This window comes from Schistocerca piceifrons, chromosome 5 (genome assembly GCF_021461385.2).
Source record: "Schistocerca piceifrons isolate TAMUIC-IGC-003096 chromosome 5, iqSchPice1.1, whole genome shotgun sequence".
Taxonomy (NCBI): domain Eukaryota; kingdom Metazoa; phylum Arthropoda; class Insecta; order Orthoptera; family Acrididae; genus Schistocerca; species Schistocerca piceifrons.
The window spans coordinates 599,800,721-599,817,667 of NC_060142.1; the positions used below are offsets into that span (position 1 = coordinate 599,800,721).

At 49.8% G+C, this 16,947-nt stretch overlaps 28 non-coding genes across 28 annotated transcripts; all 28 read left to right on the forward strand.

Annotated features, from left to right (window-relative positions):
- Positions 1 to 648: 648 nt before the first annotated feature.
- Positions 649 to 720, forward strand: Trnat-cgu. The gene has a single exon. It is a non-coding gene; the product is annotated as a tRNA-Thr (tRNA).
- Positions 721 to 1,053: 333 nt separating this feature from the next.
- Trnan-guu lies at positions 1,054 to 1,127 on the forward strand. The gene has a single exon. It is a non-coding gene; the product is annotated as a tRNA-Asn (tRNA).
- A 689-nt stretch (positions 1,128 to 1,816) lies between these two features.
- Trnat-cgu lies at positions 1,817 to 1,888 on the forward strand. Its single transcript has one exon. It is a non-coding gene; the product is annotated as a tRNA-Thr (tRNA).
- A 333-nt stretch (positions 1,889 to 2,221) lies between these two features.
- Positions 2,222 to 2,295, forward strand: Trnan-guu. The gene has a single exon. It is a non-coding gene; the product is annotated as a tRNA-Asn (tRNA).
- Positions 2,296 to 2,984: 689 nt separating this feature from the next.
- Trnat-cgu lies at positions 2,985 to 3,056 on the forward strand. Its single transcript has one exon. It is a non-coding gene; the product is annotated as a tRNA-Thr (tRNA).
- A 334-nt stretch (positions 3,057 to 3,390) lies between these two features.
- Trnan-guu lies at positions 3,391 to 3,464 on the forward strand. Its single transcript has one exon. It is a non-coding gene; the product is annotated as a tRNA-Asn (tRNA).
- A 690-nt stretch (positions 3,465 to 4,154) lies between these two features.
- Positions 4,155 to 4,226, forward strand: Trnat-cgu. Its single transcript has one exon. It is a non-coding gene; the product is annotated as a tRNA-Thr (tRNA).
- Positions 4,227 to 4,559: 333 nt separating this feature from the next.
- Trnan-guu lies at positions 4,560 to 4,633 on the forward strand. Its single transcript has one exon. It is a non-coding gene; the product is annotated as a tRNA-Asn (tRNA).
- Positions 4,634 to 5,322: 689 nt separating this feature from the next.
- On the forward strand, positions 5,323 to 5,394 carry Trnat-cgu. Its single transcript has one exon. It is a non-coding gene; the product is annotated as a tRNA-Thr (tRNA).
- A 333-nt stretch (positions 5,395 to 5,727) lies between these two features.
- On the forward strand, positions 5,728 to 5,801 carry Trnan-guu. Its single transcript has one exon. It is a non-coding gene; the product is annotated as a tRNA-Asn (tRNA).
- A 689-nt stretch (positions 5,802 to 6,490) lies between these two features.
- Trnat-cgu lies at positions 6,491 to 6,562 on the forward strand. Its single transcript has one exon. It is a non-coding gene; the product is annotated as a tRNA-Thr (tRNA).
- Positions 6,563 to 6,895: 333 nt separating this feature from the next.
- Positions 6,896 to 6,969, forward strand: Trnan-guu. Its single transcript has one exon. It is a non-coding gene; the product is annotated as a tRNA-Asn (tRNA).
- Positions 6,970 to 7,658: 689 nt separating this feature from the next.
- On the forward strand, positions 7,659 to 7,730 carry Trnat-cgu. The gene has a single exon. It is a non-coding gene; the product is annotated as a tRNA-Thr (tRNA).
- A 333-nt stretch (positions 7,731 to 8,063) lies between these two features.
- Positions 8,064 to 8,137, forward strand: Trnan-guu. Its single transcript has one exon. It is a non-coding gene; the product is annotated as a tRNA-Asn (tRNA).
- Positions 8,138 to 8,826: 689 nt separating this feature from the next.
- Positions 8,827 to 8,898, forward strand: Trnat-cgu. The gene has a single exon. It is a non-coding gene; the product is annotated as a tRNA-Thr (tRNA).
- A 333-nt stretch (positions 8,899 to 9,231) lies between these two features.
- Positions 9,232 to 9,305, forward strand: Trnan-guu. Its single transcript has one exon. It is a non-coding gene; the product is annotated as a tRNA-Asn (tRNA).
- Positions 9,306 to 9,994: 689 nt separating this feature from the next.
- On the forward strand, positions 9,995 to 10,066 carry Trnat-cgu. Its single transcript has one exon. It is a non-coding gene; the product is annotated as a tRNA-Thr (tRNA).
- Positions 10,067 to 10,399: 333 nt separating this feature from the next.
- On the forward strand, positions 10,400 to 10,473 carry Trnan-guu. The gene has a single exon. It is a non-coding gene; the product is annotated as a tRNA-Asn (tRNA).
- A 689-nt stretch (positions 10,474 to 11,162) lies between these two features.
- Trnat-cgu lies at positions 11,163 to 11,234 on the forward strand. The gene has a single exon. It is a non-coding gene; the product is annotated as a tRNA-Thr (tRNA).
- Positions 11,235 to 11,567: 333 nt separating this feature from the next.
- Trnan-guu lies at positions 11,568 to 11,641 on the forward strand. The gene has a single exon. It is a non-coding gene; the product is annotated as a tRNA-Asn (tRNA).
- A 689-nt stretch (positions 11,642 to 12,330) lies between these two features.
- Positions 12,331 to 12,402, forward strand: Trnat-cgu. Its single transcript has one exon. It is a non-coding gene; the product is annotated as a tRNA-Thr (tRNA).
- Positions 12,403 to 12,735: 333 nt separating this feature from the next.
- On the forward strand, positions 12,736 to 12,809 carry Trnan-guu. Its single transcript has one exon. It is a non-coding gene; the product is annotated as a tRNA-Asn (tRNA).
- Positions 12,810 to 13,498: 689 nt separating this feature from the next.
- Trnat-cgu lies at positions 13,499 to 13,570 on the forward strand. The gene has a single exon. It is a non-coding gene; the product is annotated as a tRNA-Thr (tRNA).
- A 333-nt stretch (positions 13,571 to 13,903) lies between these two features.
- Positions 13,904 to 13,977, forward strand: Trnan-guu. Its single transcript has one exon. It is a non-coding gene; the product is annotated as a tRNA-Asn (tRNA).
- Positions 13,978 to 14,666: 689 nt separating this feature from the next.
- Trnat-cgu lies at positions 14,667 to 14,738 on the forward strand. The gene has a single exon. It is a non-coding gene; the product is annotated as a tRNA-Thr (tRNA).
- Positions 14,739 to 15,071: 333 nt separating this feature from the next.
- On the forward strand, positions 15,072 to 15,145 carry Trnan-guu. Its single transcript has one exon. It is a non-coding gene; the product is annotated as a tRNA-Asn (tRNA).
- Positions 15,146 to 15,834: 689 nt separating this feature from the next.
- Positions 15,835 to 15,906, forward strand: Trnat-cgu. The gene has a single exon. It is a non-coding gene; the product is annotated as a tRNA-Thr (tRNA).
- A 333-nt stretch (positions 15,907 to 16,239) lies between these two features.
- Positions 16,240 to 16,313, forward strand: Trnan-guu. The gene has a single exon. It is a non-coding gene; the product is annotated as a tRNA-Asn (tRNA).
- The last annotated feature ends 634 nt before the right edge of the window (positions 16,314 to 16,947 follow it).

Sequence of the window (16,947 nt, forward strand, 5' to 3'; positions counted from 1 at the left end):
TTTGTTAGAGATACACAGCTAGTGTGACAATTTGGCTGCGTTTGAGTGATGCCACAGAGCCTTATACACATTCAGCCAAGTGACACTGTAGGTAAAAACATGGCCCTACACAGACGTTCTACTGTTTTCCTTTTTATTCGTCATGTGTGACACTGCAGTAGAGGGACGCCCACTACAAAAGACGCATTCTTTACATTCAATTTCAGCATATACGTCGCGAGTGCCATATGACAGGGCCTGTCTCTCGATGTCGATTTGTATTTGGTGTCTCTTAAGTGTCGGTCTGCAGTAGGCCGCTGTTGGCCGAGCGACGTGCAGTCGCCTTACATGAAGCCCCATGGGCAACGCCAGTGCCACTGTGGACAACAGCATACTGTAGCCAGAGAGACGAGCCGAAAGGCGCATTTCGCAGTCGAGCCACGCTGTCCCACAAGCTGTGCACTAGGTCAGGATTGTGCAGACCGCAAACTTTTAGTGGGCCGACGCTCGTCGTCGATCGCAAGGGCGAAACATTCAAGAGATTTGGAAAACGGCAATGTGGACACCCCCAGCAGCAGCTGTGTGCCAAATCCGATATCTGGTCGAGGGCTGCAAGATTCAGTATGATGAAGTACCAATTTGGGGATAGCTCACAAACGCTAAGCTGCCGCATTCTTAGCTCAGTGGTAGAGCACTGGTCTCGTAAACCAGGGGTCGTGAGTTCGAACCTCACAGAAGGCATTCATTTTTTAAACCTTCCTGCAAGGAGCGGAGCTATCTCGAGCAGCATCTAACACATGGCAGTACACTGAATGAAAGGGATGTTCTACAACCTATGACAAGTATTCTACTGGCCTCAGAGGTTTTCTGAATGCATAGGTTGAACATTGGTTTGTATGCATTTTGTAGTATAATGTCATGCTTGGCGATGTCATTCGTTTACGAGCCTCGCTACAGTGTGCATGCACGTTATCCATGTGAAGAGGCGTAAGCAAATGCTACCATTCTGCGAGATTCCTGCAGAAGGTATACGAATTGCGTTGATATACAGAGCACAAGGGAGCCAAAGTCAAGGCCTCCGTGGCGCAATCGGCTAGCGCGTTCGGCTGTTAACCGAAAGGTTGGTGGTTCGAGCCCACCCGGGGGCGAAATCGTTTTAACCGGCACCGAGGTGAGGACATACGTCAACTTTGTTAGAGATACACAGCTAGTGTGACAATTTGGCTGCGTTTGAGTGATGCCACAGAGCCTTATACACATTCAGCCAAGTGACACTGTAGGTAAAAACATGGCCCTACACAGACGTTCTACTGTTTTCCTTTTTATTCGTCATGTGTGACACTGCAGTAGAGGGACGCCCACTACAAAAGACGCATTCTTTACATTCAATTTCAGCATATACGTCGCGAGTGCCATATGACAGGGCCTGTCTCTCGATGTCGATTTGTATTTGGTGTCTCTTAAGTGTCGGTCTGCAGTAGGCCGCTGTTGGCCGAGCGACGTGCAGTCGCCTTACATGAAGCCCCATGGGCAACGCCAGTGCCACTGTGGACAACAGCATACTGTAGCCAGAGAGACGAGCCGAAAGGCGCATTTCGCAGTCGAGCCACGCTGTCCCACAAGCTGTGCACTAGGTCAGGATTGTGCAGACCGCAAACTTTTAGTGGGCCGACGCTCGTCGTCGATCGCAAGGGCGAAACATTCAAGAGATTTGGAAAACGGCAATGTGGACACCCCCAGCAGCAGCTGTGTGCCAAATCCGATATCTGGTCGAGGGCTGCAAGATTCAGTATGATGAAGTACCAATTTGGGGATAGCTCACAAACGCTAAGCTGCCGCATTCTTAGCTCAGTGGTAGAGCACTGGTCTCGTAAACCAGGGGTCGTGAGTTCGAACCTCACAGAAGGCATTCATTTTTTAAACCTTCCTGCAAGGAGCGGAGCTATCTCGAGCAGCATCTAAACACATGGCAGTACACTGAATGAAAGGGATGTTCTACAACCTATGACAAGTATTCTACTGGCCTCAGAGGTTTTCTGAATGCATAGGTTGAACATTGGTTTGTATGCATTTTGTAGTATAATGTCATGCTTGGCGATGTCATTCGTTACGAGCCTCGCTACAGTGTGCATGCACGTTATCCATGTGAAGAGGCGTAAGCAAATGCTACCATTCTGCGAGATTCCTGCAGAAGGTATACGAATTGCGTTGATATACAGAGCACAAGGGAGCCAAAGTCAAGGCCTCCGTGGCGCAATCGGCTAGCGCGTTCGGCTGTTAACCGAAAGGTTGGTGGTTCGAGCCCACCCGGGGGCGAAATCGTTTTAACCGGCACCGAGGTGAGGACATACGTCAACTTTGTTAGAGATACACAGCTAGTGTGACAATTTGGCTGCGTTTGAGTGATGCCACAGAGCCTTATACACATTCAGCCAAGTGACACTGTAGGTAAAAACATGGCCCTACACAGACGTTCTACTGTTTTCCTTTTTATTCGTCATGTGTGACACTGCAGTAGAGGGACGCCCACTACAAAAGACGCATTCTTTACATTCAATTTCAGCATATACGTCGCGAGTGCCATATGACAGGGCCTGTCTCTCGATGTCGATTTGTATTTGGTGTCTCTTAAGTGTCGGTCTGCAGTAGGCCGCTGTTGGCCGAGCGACGTGCAGTCGCCTTACATGAAGCCCCATGGGCAACGCCAGTGCCACTGTGGACAACAGCATACTGTAGCCAGAGAGACGAGCCGAAAGGCGCATTTCGCAGTCGAGCCACGCTGTCCCACAAGCTGTGCACTAGGTCAGGATTGTGCAGACCGCAAACTTTTAGTGGGCCGACGCTCGTCGTCGATCGCAAGGGCGAAACATTCAAGAGATTTGGAAAACGGCAATGTGGACACCCCCAGCAGCAGCTGTGTGCCAAATCCGATATCTGGTCGAGGGCTGCAAGATTCAGTATGATGAAGTACCAATTTGGGGATAGCTCACAAACGCTAAGCTGCCGCATTCTTAGCTCAGTGGTAGAGCACTGGTCTCGTAAACCAGGGGTCGTGAGTTCGAACCTCACAGAAGGCATTCATTTTTTAAACCTTCCTGCAAGGAGCGGAGCTATCTCGAGCAGCATCTAACACATGGCAGTACACTGAATGAAAGGGATGTTCTACAACCTATGACAAGTATTCTACTGGCCTCAGAGGTTTTCTGAATGCATAGGTTGAACATTGGTTTGTATGCAATTTTGTAGTATAATGTCATGCTTGGCGATGTCATTCGTTTACGAGCCTCGCTACAGTGTGCATGCACGTTATCCATGTGAAGAGGCGTAAGCAAATGCTACCATTCTGCGAGATTCCTGCAGAAGGTATACGAATTGCGTTGATATACAGAGCACAAGGGAGCCAAAGTCAAGGCCTCCGTGGCGCAATCGGCTAGCGCGTTCGGCTGTTAACCGAAAGGTTGGTGGTTCGAGCCCACCCGGGGGCGAAATCGTTTTAACCGGCACCGAGGTGAGGACATACGTCAACTTTGTTAGAGATACACAGCTAGTGTGACAATTTGGCTGCGTTTGAGTGATGCCACAGAGCCTTATACACATTCAGCCAAGTGACACTGTAGGTAAAAACATGGCCCTACACAGACGTTCTACTGTTTTCCTTTTTATTCGTCATGTGTGACACTGCAGTAGAGGGACGCCCACTACAAAAGACGCATTCTTTACATTCAATTTCAGCATATACGTCGCGAGTGCCATATGACAGGGCCTGTCTCTCGATGTCGATTTGTATTTGGTGTCTCTTAAGTGTCGGTCTGCAGTAGGCCGCTGTTGGCCGAGCGACGTGCAGTCGCCTTACATGAAGCCCCATGGGCAACGCCAGTGCCACTGTGGACAACAGCATACTGTAGCCAGAGAGACGAGCCGAAAGGCGCATTTCGCAGTCGAGCCACGCTGTCCCACAAGCTGTGCACTAGGTCAGGATTGTGCAGACCGCAAACTTTTAAGTGGGCCGACGCTCGTCGTCGATCGCAAGGGCGAAACATTCAAGAGATTTGGAAAACGGCAATGTGGACACCCCCAGCAGCAGCTGTGTGCCAAATCCGATATCTGGTCGAGGGCTGCAAGATTCAGTATGATGAAGTACCAATTTGGGGATAGCTCACAAACGCTAAGCTGCCGCATTCTTAGCTCAGTGGTAGAGCACTGGTCTCGTAAACCAGGGGTCGTGAGTTCGAACCTCACAGAAGGCATTCATTTTTTAAACCTTCCTGCAAGGAGCGGAGCTATCTCGAGCAGCATCTAACACATGGCAGTACACTGAATGAAAGGGATGTTCTACAACCTATGACAAGTATTCTACTGGCCTCAGAGGTTTTCTGAATGCATAGGTTGAACATTGGTTTGTATGCATTTTGTAGTATAATGTCATGCTTGGCGATGTCATTCGTTTACGAGCCTCGCTACAGTGTGCATGCACGTTATCCATGTGAAGAGGCGTAAGCAAATGCTACCATTCTGCGAGATTCCTGCAGAAGGTATACGAATTGCGTTGATATACAGAGCACAAGGGAGCCAAAGTCAAGGCCTCCGTGGCGCAATCGGCTAGCGCGTTCGGCTGTTAACCGAAAGGTTGGTGGTTCGAGCCCACCCGGGGGCGAAATCGTTTTAACCGGCACCGAGGTGAGGACATACGTCAACTTTGTTAGAGATACACAGCTAGTGTGACAATTTGGCTGCGTTTGAGTGATGCCACAGAGCCTTATACACATTCAGCCAAGTGACACTGTAGGTAAAAACATGGCCCTACACAGACGTTCTACTGTTTTCCTTTTTATTCGTCATGTGTGACACTGCAGTAGAGGGACGCCCACTACAAAAGACGCATTCTTTACATTCAATTTCAGCATATACGTCGCGAGTGCCATATGACAGGGCCTGTCTCTCGATGTCGATTTGTATTTGGTGTCTCTTAAGTGTCGGTCTGCAGTAGGCCGCTGTTGGCCGAGCGACGTGCAGTCGCCTTACATGAAGCCCCATGGGCAACGCCAGTGCCACTGTGGACAACAGCATACTGTAGCCAGAGAGACGAGCCGAAAGGCGCATTTCGCAGTCGAGCCACGCTGTCCCACAAGCTGTGCACTAGGTCAGGATTGTGCAGACCGCAAACTTTTAGTGGGCCGACGCTCGTCGTCGATCGCAAGGGCGAAACATTCAAGAGATTTGGAAAACGGCAATGTGGACACCCCCAGCAGCAGCTGTGTGCCAAATCCGATATCTGGTCGAGGGCTGCAAGATTCAGTATGATGAAGTACCAATTTGGGGATAGCTCACAAACGCTAAGCTGCCGCATTCTTAGCTCAGTGGTAGAGCACTGGTCTCGTAAACCAGGGGTCGTGAGTTCGAACCTCACAGAAGGCATTCATTTTTTAAACCTTCCTGCAAGGAGCGGAGCTATCTCGAGCAGCATCTAACACATGGCAGTACACTGAATGAAAGGGATGTTCTACAACCTATGACAAGTATTCTACTGGCCTCAGAGGTTTTCTGAATGCATAGGTTGAACATTGGTTTGTATGCATTTTGTAGTATAATGTCATGCTTGGCGATGTCATTCGTTTACGAGCCTCGCTACAGTGTGCATGCACGTTATCCATGTGAAGAGGCGTAAGCAAATGCTACCATTCTGCGAGATTCCTGCAGAAGGTATACGAATTGCGTTGATATACAGAGCACAAGGGAGCCAAAGTCAAGGCCTCCGTGGCGCAATCGGCTAGCGCGTTCGGCTGTTAACCGAAAGGTTGGTGGTTCGAGCCCACCCGGGGGCGAAATCGTTTTAACCGGCACCGAGGTGAGGACATACGTCAACTTTGTTAGAGATACACAGCTAGTGTGACAATTTGGCTGCGTTTGAGTGATGCCACAGAGCCTTATACACATTCAGCCAAGTGACACTGTAGGTAAAAACATGGCCCTACACAGACGTTCTACTGTTTTCCTTTTTATTCGTCATGTGTGACACTGCAGTAGAGGGACGCCCACTACAAAAGACGCATTCTTTACATTCAATTTCAGCATATACGTCGCGAGTGCCATATGACAGGGCCTGTCTCTCGATGTCGATTTGTATTTGGTGTCTCTTAAGTGTCGGTCTGCAGTAGGCCGCTGTTGGCCGAGCGACGTGCAGTCGCCTTACATGAAGCCCCATGGGCAACGCCAGTGCCACTGTGGACAACAGCATACTGTAGCCAGAGAGACGAGCCGAAAGGCGCATTTCGCAGTCGAGCCACGCTGTCCCACAAGCTGTGCACTAGGTCAGGATTGTGCAGACCGCAAACTTTTAGTGGGCCGACGCTCGTCGTCGATCGCAAGGGCGAAACATTCAAGAGATTTGGAAAACGGCAATGTGGACACCCCCAGCAGCAGCTGTGTGCCAAATCCGATATCTGGTCGAGGGCTGCAAGATTCAGTATGATGAAGTACCAATTTGGGGATAGCTCACAAACGCTAAGCTGCCGCATTCTTAGCTCAGTGGTAGAGCACTGGTCTCGTAAACCAGGGGTCGTGAGTTCGAACCTCACAGAAGGCATTCATTTTTTAAACCTTCCTGCAAGGAGCGGAGCTATCTCGAGCAGCATCTAACACATGGCAGTACACTGAATGAAAGGGATGTTCTACAACCTATGACAAGTATTCTACTGGCCTCAGAGGTTTTCTGAATGCATAGGTTGAACATTGGTTTGTATGCATTTTGTAGTATAATGTCATGCTTGGCGATGTCATTCGTTTACGAGCCTCGCTACAGTGTGCATGCACGTTATCCATGTGAAGAGGCGTAAGCAAATGCTACCATTCTGCGAGATTCCTGCAGAAGGTATACGAATTGCGTTGATATACAGAGCACAAGGGAGCCAAAGTCAAGGCCTCCGTGGCGCAATCGGCTAGCGCGTTCGGCTGTTAACCGAAAGGTTGGTGGTTCGAGCCCACCCGGGGGCGAAATCGTTTTAACCGGCACCGAGGTGAGGACATACGTCAACTTTGTTAGAGATACACAGCTAGTGTGACAATTTGGCTGCGTTTGAGTGATGCCACAGAGCCTTATACACATTCAGCCAAGTGACACTGTAGGTAAAAACATGGCCCTACACAGACGTTCTACTGTTTTCCTTTTTATTCGTCATGTGTGACACTGCAGTAGAGGGACGCCCACTACAAAAGACGCATTCTTTACATTCAATTTCAGCATATACGTCGCGAGTGCCATATGACAGGGCCTGTCTCTCGATGTCGATTTGTATTTGGTGTCTCTTAAGTGTCGGTCTGCAGTAGGCCGCTGTTGGCCGAGCGACGTGCAGTCGCCTTACATGAAGCCCCATGGGCAACGCCAGTGCCACTGTGGACAACAGCATACTGTAGCCAGAGAGACGAGCCGAAAGGCGCATTTCGCAGTCGAGCCACGCTGTCCCACAAGCTGTGCACTAGGTCAGGATTGTGCAGACCGCAAACTTTTAGTGGGCCGACGCTCGTCGTCGATCGCAAGGGCGAAACATTCAAGAGATTTGGAAAACGGCAATGTGGACACCCCCAGCAGCAGCTGTGTGCCAAATCCGATATCTGGTCGAGGGCTGCAAGATTCAGTATGATGAAGTACCAATTTGGGGATAGCTCACAAACGCTAAGCTGCCGCATTCTTAGCTCAGTGGTAGAGCACTGGTCTCGTAAACCAGGGGTCGTGAGTTCGAACCTCACAGAAGGCATTCATTTTTTAAACCTTCCTGCAAGGAGCGGAGCTATCTCGAGCAGCATCTAACACATGGCAGTACACTGAATGAAAGGGATGTTCTACAACCTATGACAAGTATTCTACTGGCCTCAGAGGTTTTCTGAATGCATAGGTTGAACATTGGTTTGTATGCATTTTGTAGTATAATGTCATGCTTGGCGATGTCATTCGTTTACGAGCCTCGCTACAGTGTGCATGCACGTTATCCATGTGAAGAGGCGTAAGCAAATGCTACCATTCTGCGAGATTCCTGCAGAAGGTATACGAATTGCGTTGATATACAGAGCACAAGGGAGCCAAAGTCAAGGCCTCCGTGGCGCAATCGGCTAGCGCGTTCGGCTGTTAACCGAAAGGTTGGTGGTTCGAGCCCACCCGGGGGCGAAATCGTTTTAACCGGCACCGAGGTGAGGACATACGTCAACTTTGTTAGAGATACACAGCTAGTGTGACAATTTGGCTGCGTTTGAGTGATGCCACAGAGCCTTATACACATTCAGCCAAGTGACACTGTAGGTAAAAACATGGCCCTACACAGACGTTCTACTGTTTTCCTTTTTATTCGTCATGTGTGACACTGCAGTAGAGGGACGCCCACTACAAAAGACGCATTCTTTACATTCAATTTCAGCATATACGTCGCGAGTGCCATATGACAGGGCCTGTCTCTCGATGTCGATTTGTATTTGGTGTCTCTTAAGTGTCGGTCTGCAGTAGGCCGCTGTTGGCCGAGCGACGTGCAGTCGCCTTACATGAAGCCCCATGGGCAACGCCAGTGCCACTGTGGACAACAGCATACTGTAGCCAGAGAGACGAGCCGAAAGGCGCATTTCGCAGTCGAGCCACGCTGTCCCACAAGCTGTGCACTAGGTCAGGATTGTGCAGACCGCAAACTTTTAGTGGGCCGACGCTCGTCGTCGATCGCAAGGGCGAAACATTCAAGAGATTTGGAAAACGGCAATGTGGACACCCCCAGCAGCAGCTGTGTGCCAAATCCGATATCTGGTCGAGGGCTGCAAGATTCAGTATGATGAAGTACCAATTTGGGGATAGCTCACAAACGCTAAGCTGCCGCATTCTTAGCTCAGTGGTAGAGCACTGGTCTCGTAAACCAGGGGTCGTGAGTTCGAACCTCACAGAAGGCATTCATTTTTTAAACCTTCCTGCAAGGAGCGGAGCTATCTCGAGCAGCATCTAACACATGGCAGTACACTGAATGAAAGGGATGTTCTACAACCTATGACAAGTATTCTACTGGCCTCAGAGGTTTTCTGAATGCATAGGTTGAACATTGGTTTGTATGCATTTTGTAGTATAATGTCATGCTTGGCGATGTCATTCGTTTACGAGCCTCGCTACAGTGTGCATGCACGTTATCCATGTGAAGAGGCGTAAGCAAATGCTACCATTCTGCGAGATTCCTGCAGAAGGTATACGAATTGCGTTGATATACAGAGCACAAGGGAGCCAAAGTCAAGGCCTCCGTGGCGCAATCGGCTAGCGCGTTCGGCTGTTAACCGAAAGGTTGGTGGTTCGAGCCCACCCGGGGGCGAAATCGTTTTAACCGGCACCGAGGTGAGGACATACGTCAACTTTGTTAGAGATACACAGCTAGTGTGACAATTTGGCTGCGTTTGAGTGATGCCACAGAGCCTTATACACATTCAGCCAAGTGACACTGTAGGTAAAAACATGGCCCTACACAGACGTTCTACTGTTTTCCTTTTTATTCGTCATGTGTGACACTGCAGTAGAGGGACGCCCACTACAAAAGACGCATTCTTTACATTCAATTTCAGCATATACGTCGCGAGTGCCATATGACAGGGCCTGTCTCTCGATGTCGATTTGTATTTGGTGTCTCTTAAGTGTCGGTCTGCAGTAGGCCGCTGTTGGCCGAGCGACGTGCAGTCGCCTTACATGAAGCCCCATGGGCAACGCCAGTGCCACTGTGGACAACAGCATACTGTAGCCAGAGAGACGAGCCGAAAGGCGCATTTCGCAGTCGAGCCACGCTGTCCCACAAGCTGTGCACTAGGTCAGGATTGTGCAGACCGCAAACTTTTAGTGGGCCGACGCTCGTCGTCGATCGCAAGGGCGAAACATTCAAGAGATTTGGAAAACGGCAATGTGGACACCCCCAGCAGCAGCTGTGTGCCAAATCCGATATCTGGTCGAGGGCTGCAAGATTCAGTATGATGAAGTACCAATTTGGGGATAGCTCACAAACGCTAAGCTGCCGCATTCTTAGCTCAGTGGTAGAGCACTGGTCTCGTAAACCAGGGGTCGTGAGTTCGAACCTCACAGAAGGCATTCATTTTTTAAACCTTCCTGCAAGGAGCGGAGCTATCTCGAGCAGCATCTAACACATGGCAGTACACTGAATGAAAGGGATGTTCTACAACCTATGACAAGTATTCTACTGGCCTCAGAGGTTTTCTGAATGCATAGGTTGAACATTGGTTTGTATGCATTTTGTAGTATAATGTCATGCTTGGCGATGTCATTCGTTTACGAGCCTCGCTACAGTGTGCATGCACGTTATCCATGTGAAGAGGCGTAAGCAAATGCTACCATTCTGCGAGATTCCTGCAGAAGGTATACGAATTGCGTTGATATACAGAGCACAAGGGAGCCAAAGTCAAGGCCTCCGTGGCGCAATCGGCTAGCGCGTTCGGCTGTTAACCGAAAGGTTGGTGGTTCGAGCCCACCCGGGGGCGAAATCGTTTTAACCGGCACCGAGGTGAGGACATACGTCAACTTTGTTAGAGATACACAGCTAGTGTGACAATTTGGCTGCGTTTGAGTGATGCCACAGAGCCTTATACACATTCAGCCAAGTGACACTGTAGGTAAAAACATGGCCCTACACAGACGTTCTACTGTTTTCCTTTTTATTCGTCATGTGTGACACTGCAGTAGAGGGACGCCCACTACAAAAGACGCATTCTTTACATTCAATTTCAGCATATACGTCGCGAGTGCCATATGACAGGGCCTGTCTCTCGATGTCGATTTGTATTTGGTGTCTCTTAAGTGTCGGTCTGCAGTAGGCCGCTGTTGGCCGAGCGACGTGCAGTCGCCTTACATGAAGCCCCATGGGCAACGCCAGTGCCACTGTGGACAACAGCATACTGTAGCCAGAGAGACGAGCCGAAAGGCGCATTTCGCAGTCGAGCCACGCTGTCCCACAAGCTGTGCACTAGGTCAGGATTGTGCAGACCGCAAACTTTTAGTGGGCCGACGCTCGTCGTCGATCGCAAGGGCGAAACATTCAAGAGATTTGGAAAACGGCAATGTGGACACCCCCAGCAGCAGCTGTGTGCCAAATCCGATATCTGGTCGAGGGCTGCAAGATTCAGTATGATGAAGTACCAATTTGGGGATAGCTCACAAACGCTAAGCTGCCGCATTCTTAGCTCAGTGGTAGAGCACTGGTCTCGTAAACCAGGGGTCGTGAGTTCGAACCTCACAGAAGGCATTCATTTTTTAAACCTTCCTGCAAGGAGCGGAGCTATCTCGAGCAGCATCTAACACATGGCAGTACACTGAATGAAAGGGATGTTCTACAACCTATGACAAGTATTCTACTGGCCTCAGAGGTTTTCTGAATGCATAGGTTGAACATTGGTTTGTATGCATTTTGTAGTATAATGTCATGCTTGGCGATGTCATTCGTTTACGAGCCTCGCTACAGTGTGCATGCACGTTATCCATGTGAAGAGGCGTAAGCAAATGCTACCATTCTGCGAGATTCCTGCAGAAGGTATACGAATTGCGTTGATATACAGAGCACAAGGGAGCCAAAGTCAAGGCCTCCGTGGCGCAATCGGCTAGCGCGTTCGGCTGTTAACCGAAAGGTTGGTGGTTCGAGCCCACCCGGGGGCGAAATCGTTTTAACCGGCACCGAGGTGAGGACATACGTCAACTTTGTTAGAGATACACAGCTAGTGTGACAATTTGGCTGCGTTTGAGTGATGCCACAGAGCCTTATACACATTCAGCCAAGTGACACTGTAGGTAAAAACATGGCCCTACACAGACGTTCTACTGTTTTCCTTTTTATTCGTCATGTGTGACACTGCAGTAGAGGGACGCCCACTACAAAAGACGCATTCTTTACATTCAATTTCAGCATATACGTCGCGAGTGCCATATGACAGGGCCTGTCTCTCGATGTCGATTTGTATTTGGTGTCTCTTAAGTGTCGGTCTGCAGTAGGCCGCTGTTGGCCGAGCGACGTGCAGTCGCCTTACATGAAGCCCCATGGGCAACGCCAGTGCCACTGTGGACAACAGCATACTGTAGCCAGAGAGACGAGCCGAAAGGCGCATTTCGCAGTCGAGCCACGCTGTCCCACAAGCTGTGCACTAGGTCAGGATTGTGCAGACCGCAAACTTTTAGTGGGCCGACGCTCGTCGTCGATCGCAAGGGCGAAACATTCAAGAGATTTGGAAAACGGCAATGTGGACACCCCCAGCAGCAGCTGTGTGCCAAATCCGATATCTGGTCGAGGGCTGCAAGATTCAGTATGATGAAGTACCAATTTGGGGATAGCTCACAAACGCTAAGCTGCCGCCTTCTTAGCTCAGTGGTAGAGCACTGGTCTCGTAAACCAGGGGTCGTGAGTTCGAACCTCACAGAAGGCATTCATTTTTTAAACCTTCCTGCAAGGAGCGGAGCTATCTCGAGCAGCATCTAACACATGGCAGTACACTGAATGAAAGGAATGTTCTACAACCTATGACAAGTATTCTACTGGCCTCAGAGGTTTTCTGAATGCATAGGTTGAACATTGGTTTGTATGCATTTTGTAGTATAATGTCATGCTTGGCGATGTCATTCGTTTACGAGCCTCGCTACAGTGTGCATGCACGTTATCCATGTGAAGAGGCGTAAGCAAATGCTACCATTCTGCGAGATTCCTGCAGAAGGTATACGAATTGCGTTGATATACAGAGCACAAGGGAGCCAAAGTCAAGGCCTCCGTGGCGCAATCGGCTAGCGCGTTCGGCTGTTAACCGAAAGGTTGGTGGTTCGAGCCCACCCGGGGGCGAAATCGTTTTAACCGGCACCGAGGTGAGGACATACGTCAACTTTGTTAGAGATACACAGCTAGTGTGACAATTTGGCTGCGTTTGAGTGATGCCACAGAGCCTTATACACATTCAGCCAAGTGACACTGTAGGTAAAAACATGGCCCTACACAGACGTTCTACTGTTTTCCTTTTTATTCGTCATGTGTGACACTGCAGTAGAGGGACGCCCACTACAAAAGACGCATTCTTTACATTCAATTTCAGCATATACGTCGCGAGTGCCATATGACAGGGCCTGTCTCTCGATGTCGATTTGTATTTGGTGTCTCTTAAGTGTCGGTCTGCAGTAGGCCGCTGTTGGCCGAGCGACGTGCAGTCGCCTTACATGAAGCCCCATGGGCAACGCCAGTGCCACTGTGGACAACAGCATACTGTAGCCAGAGAGACGAGCCGAAAGGCGCATTTCGCAGTCGAGCCACGCTGTCCCACAAGCTGTGCACTAGGTCAGGATTGTGCAGACCGCAAACTTTTAGTGGGCCGACGCTCGTCGTCGATCGCAAGGGCGAAACATTCAAGAGATTTGGAAAACGGCAATGTGGACACCCCCAGCAGCAGCTGTGTGCCAAATCCGATATCTGGTCGAGGGCTGCAAGATTCAGTATGATGAAGTACCAATTTGGGGATAGCTCACAAACGCTAAGCTGCCGCCTTCTTAGCTCAGTGGTAGAGCACTGGTCTCGTAAACCAGGGGTCGTGAGTTCGAACCTCACAGAAGGCATTCATTTTTTAAACCTTCCTGCAAGGAGCGGAGCTATCTCGAGCAGCATCTAACACATGGCAGTACACTGAATGAAAGGAATGTTCTACAACCTATGACAAGTATTCTACTGGCCTCAGAGGTTTTCTGAATGCATAGGTTGAACATTGGTTTGTATGCATTTTGTAGTATAATGTCATGCTTGGCGATGTCATTCGTTTACGAGCCTCGCTACAGTGTGCATGCACGTTATCCATGTGAAGAGGCGTAAGCAAATGCTACCATTCTGCGAGATTCCTGCAGAAGGTATACGAATTGCGTTGATATACAGAGCACAAGGGAGCCAAAGTCAAGGCCTCCGTGGCGCAATCGGCTAGCGCGTTCGGCTGTTAACCGAAAGGTTGGTGGTTCGAGCCCACCCGGGGGCGAAATCGTTTTAACCGGCACCGAGGTGAGGACATACGTCAACTTTGTTAGAGATACACAGCTAGTGTGACAATTTGGCTGCGTTTGAGTGATGCCACAGAGCCTTATACACATTCAGCCAAGTGACACTGTAGGTAAAAACATGGCCCTACACAGACGTTCTACTGTTTTCCTTTTTATTCGTCATGTGTGACACTGCAGTAGAGGGACGCCCACTACAAAAGACGCATTCTTTACATTCAATTTCAGCATATACGTCGCGAGTGCCATATGACAGGGCCTGTCTCTCGATGTCGATTTGTATTTGGTGTCTCTTAAGTGTCGGTCTGCAGTAGGCCGCTGTTGGCCGAGCGACGTGCAGTCGCCTTACATGAAGCCCCATGGGCAACGCCAGTGCCACTGTGGACAACAGCATACTGTAGCCAGAGAGACGAGCCGAAAGGCGCATTTCGCAGTCGAGCCACGCTGTCCCACAAGCTGTGCACTAGGTCAGGATTGTGCAGACCGCAAACTTTTAGTGGGCCGACGCTCGTCGTCGATCGCAAGGGCGAAACATTCAAGAGATTTGGAAAACGGCAATGTGGACACCCCCAGCAGCAGCTGTGTGCCAAATCCGATATCTGGTCGAGGGCTGCAAGATTCAGTATGATGAAGTACCAATTTGGGGATAGCTCACAAACGCTAAGCTGCCGCCTTCTTAGCTCAGTGGTAGAGCACTGGTCTCGTAAACCAGGGGTCGTGAGTTCGAACCTCACAGAAGGCATTCATTTTTTAAACCTTCCTGCAAGGAGCGGAGCTATCTCGAGCAGCATCTAACACATGGCAGTACACTGAATGAAAGGAATGTTCTACAACCTATGACAAGTATTCTACTGGCCTCAGAGGTTTTCTGAATGCATAGGTTGAACATTGGTTTGTATGCATTTTGTAGTATAATGTCATGCTTGGCGATGTCATTCGTTTACGAGCCTCGCTACAGTGTGCATGCACGTTATCCATGTGAAGAGGCGTAAGCAAATGCTACCATTCTGCGAGATTCCTGCAGAAGGTATACGAATTGCGTTGATATACAGAGCACAAGGGAGCCAAAGTCAAGGCCTCCGTGGCGCAATCGGCTAGCGCGTTCGGCTGTTAACCGAAAGGTTGGTGGTTCGAGCCCACCCGGGGGCGAAATCGTTTTAACCGGCACCGAGGTGAGGACATACGTCAACTTTGTTAGAGATACACAGCTAGTGTGACAATTTGGCTGCGTTTGAGTGATGCCACAGAGCCTTATACACATTCAGCCAAGTGACACTGTAGGTAAAAACATGGCCCTACACAGACGTTCTACTGTTTTCCTTTTTATTCGTCATGTGTGACACTGCAGTAGAGGGACGCCCACTACAAAAGACGCATTCTTTACATTCAATTTCAGCATATACGTCGCGAGTGCCATATGACAGGGCCTGTCTCTCGATGTCGATTTGTATTTGGTGTCTCTTAAGTGTCGGTCTGCAGTAGGCCGCTGTTGGCCGAGCGACGTGCAGTCGCCTTACATGAAGCCCCATGGGCAACGCCAGTGCCACTGTGGACAACAGCATACTGTAGCCAGAGAGACGAGCCGAAAGGCGCATTTCGCAGTCGAGCCACGCTGTCCCACAAGCTGTGCACTAGGTCAGGATTGTGCAGACCGCAAACTTTTAGTGGGCCGACGCTCGTCGTCGATCGCAAGGGCGAAACATTCAAGAGATTTGGAAAACGGCAATGTGGACACCCCCAGCAGCAGCTGTGTGCCAAATCCGATATCTGGTCGAGGGCTGCAAGATTCAGTATGATGAAGTACCAATTTGGGGATAGCTCACAAACGCTAAGCTGCCGCATTCTTAGCTCAGTGGTAGAGCACTGGTCTCGTAAACCAGGGGTCGTGAGTTCGAACCTCACAGAAGGCATTCATTTTTTAAACCTTCCTGCAAGGAGCGGAGCTATCTCGAGCAGCATCTAACACATGGCAGTACACTGAATGAAAGGGATGTTCTACAACCTATGACAAGTATTCTACTGGCCTCAGAGGTTTTCTGAATGCATAGGTTGAACATTGGTTTGTATGCATTTTGTAGTATAATGTCATGCTTGGCGATGTCATTCGTTTACGAGCCTCGCTACAGTGTGCATGCACGTTATCCATGTGAAGAGGCGTAAGCAAATGCTACCATTCTGCGAGATTCCTGCAGAAGGTATACGAATTGCGTTGATATACAGAGCACAAGGGAGCCAAAGTCAAGGCCTCCGTGGCGCAATCGGCTAGCGCGTTCGGCTGTTAACCGAAAGGTTGGTGGTTCGAGCCCACCCGGGGGCGAAATCGTTTTAACCGGCACCGAGGTGAGGACATACGTCAACTTTGTTAGAGATACACAGCTAGTGTGACAATTTGGCTGCGTTTGAGTGATGCCACAGAGCCTTATACACATTCAGCCAAGTGACACTGTAGGTAAAAACATGGCCCTACACAGACGTTCTACTGTTTTCCTTTTTATTCGTCATGTGTGACACTGCAGTAGAGGGACGCCCACTACAAAAGACGCATTCTTTACATTCAATTTCAGCATATACGTCGCGAGTGCCATATGACAGGGCCTGTCTCTCGATGTCGATTTGTATTTGGTGTCTCTTAAGTGTCGGTCTGCAGTAGGCCGCTGTTGGCCGAGCGACGTGCAGTCGCCTTACATGAAGCCCCATGGGCAACGCCAGTGCCACTGTGGACAACAGCATACTGTAGCCAGAGAGACGAGCCGAAAGGCGCATTTCGCAGTCGAGCCACGCTGTCCCACAAGCTGTGCACTAGGTCAGGATTGTGCAGACCGCAAACTTTTAGTGGGCCGACGCTCGTCGTCGATCGCAAGGGCGAAACATTCAAGAGATTTGGAAAACGGCAATGTGGACACCCCCAGCAGCAGCTGTGTGCCAAATCCGATATCTGGTCGAGGGCTGCA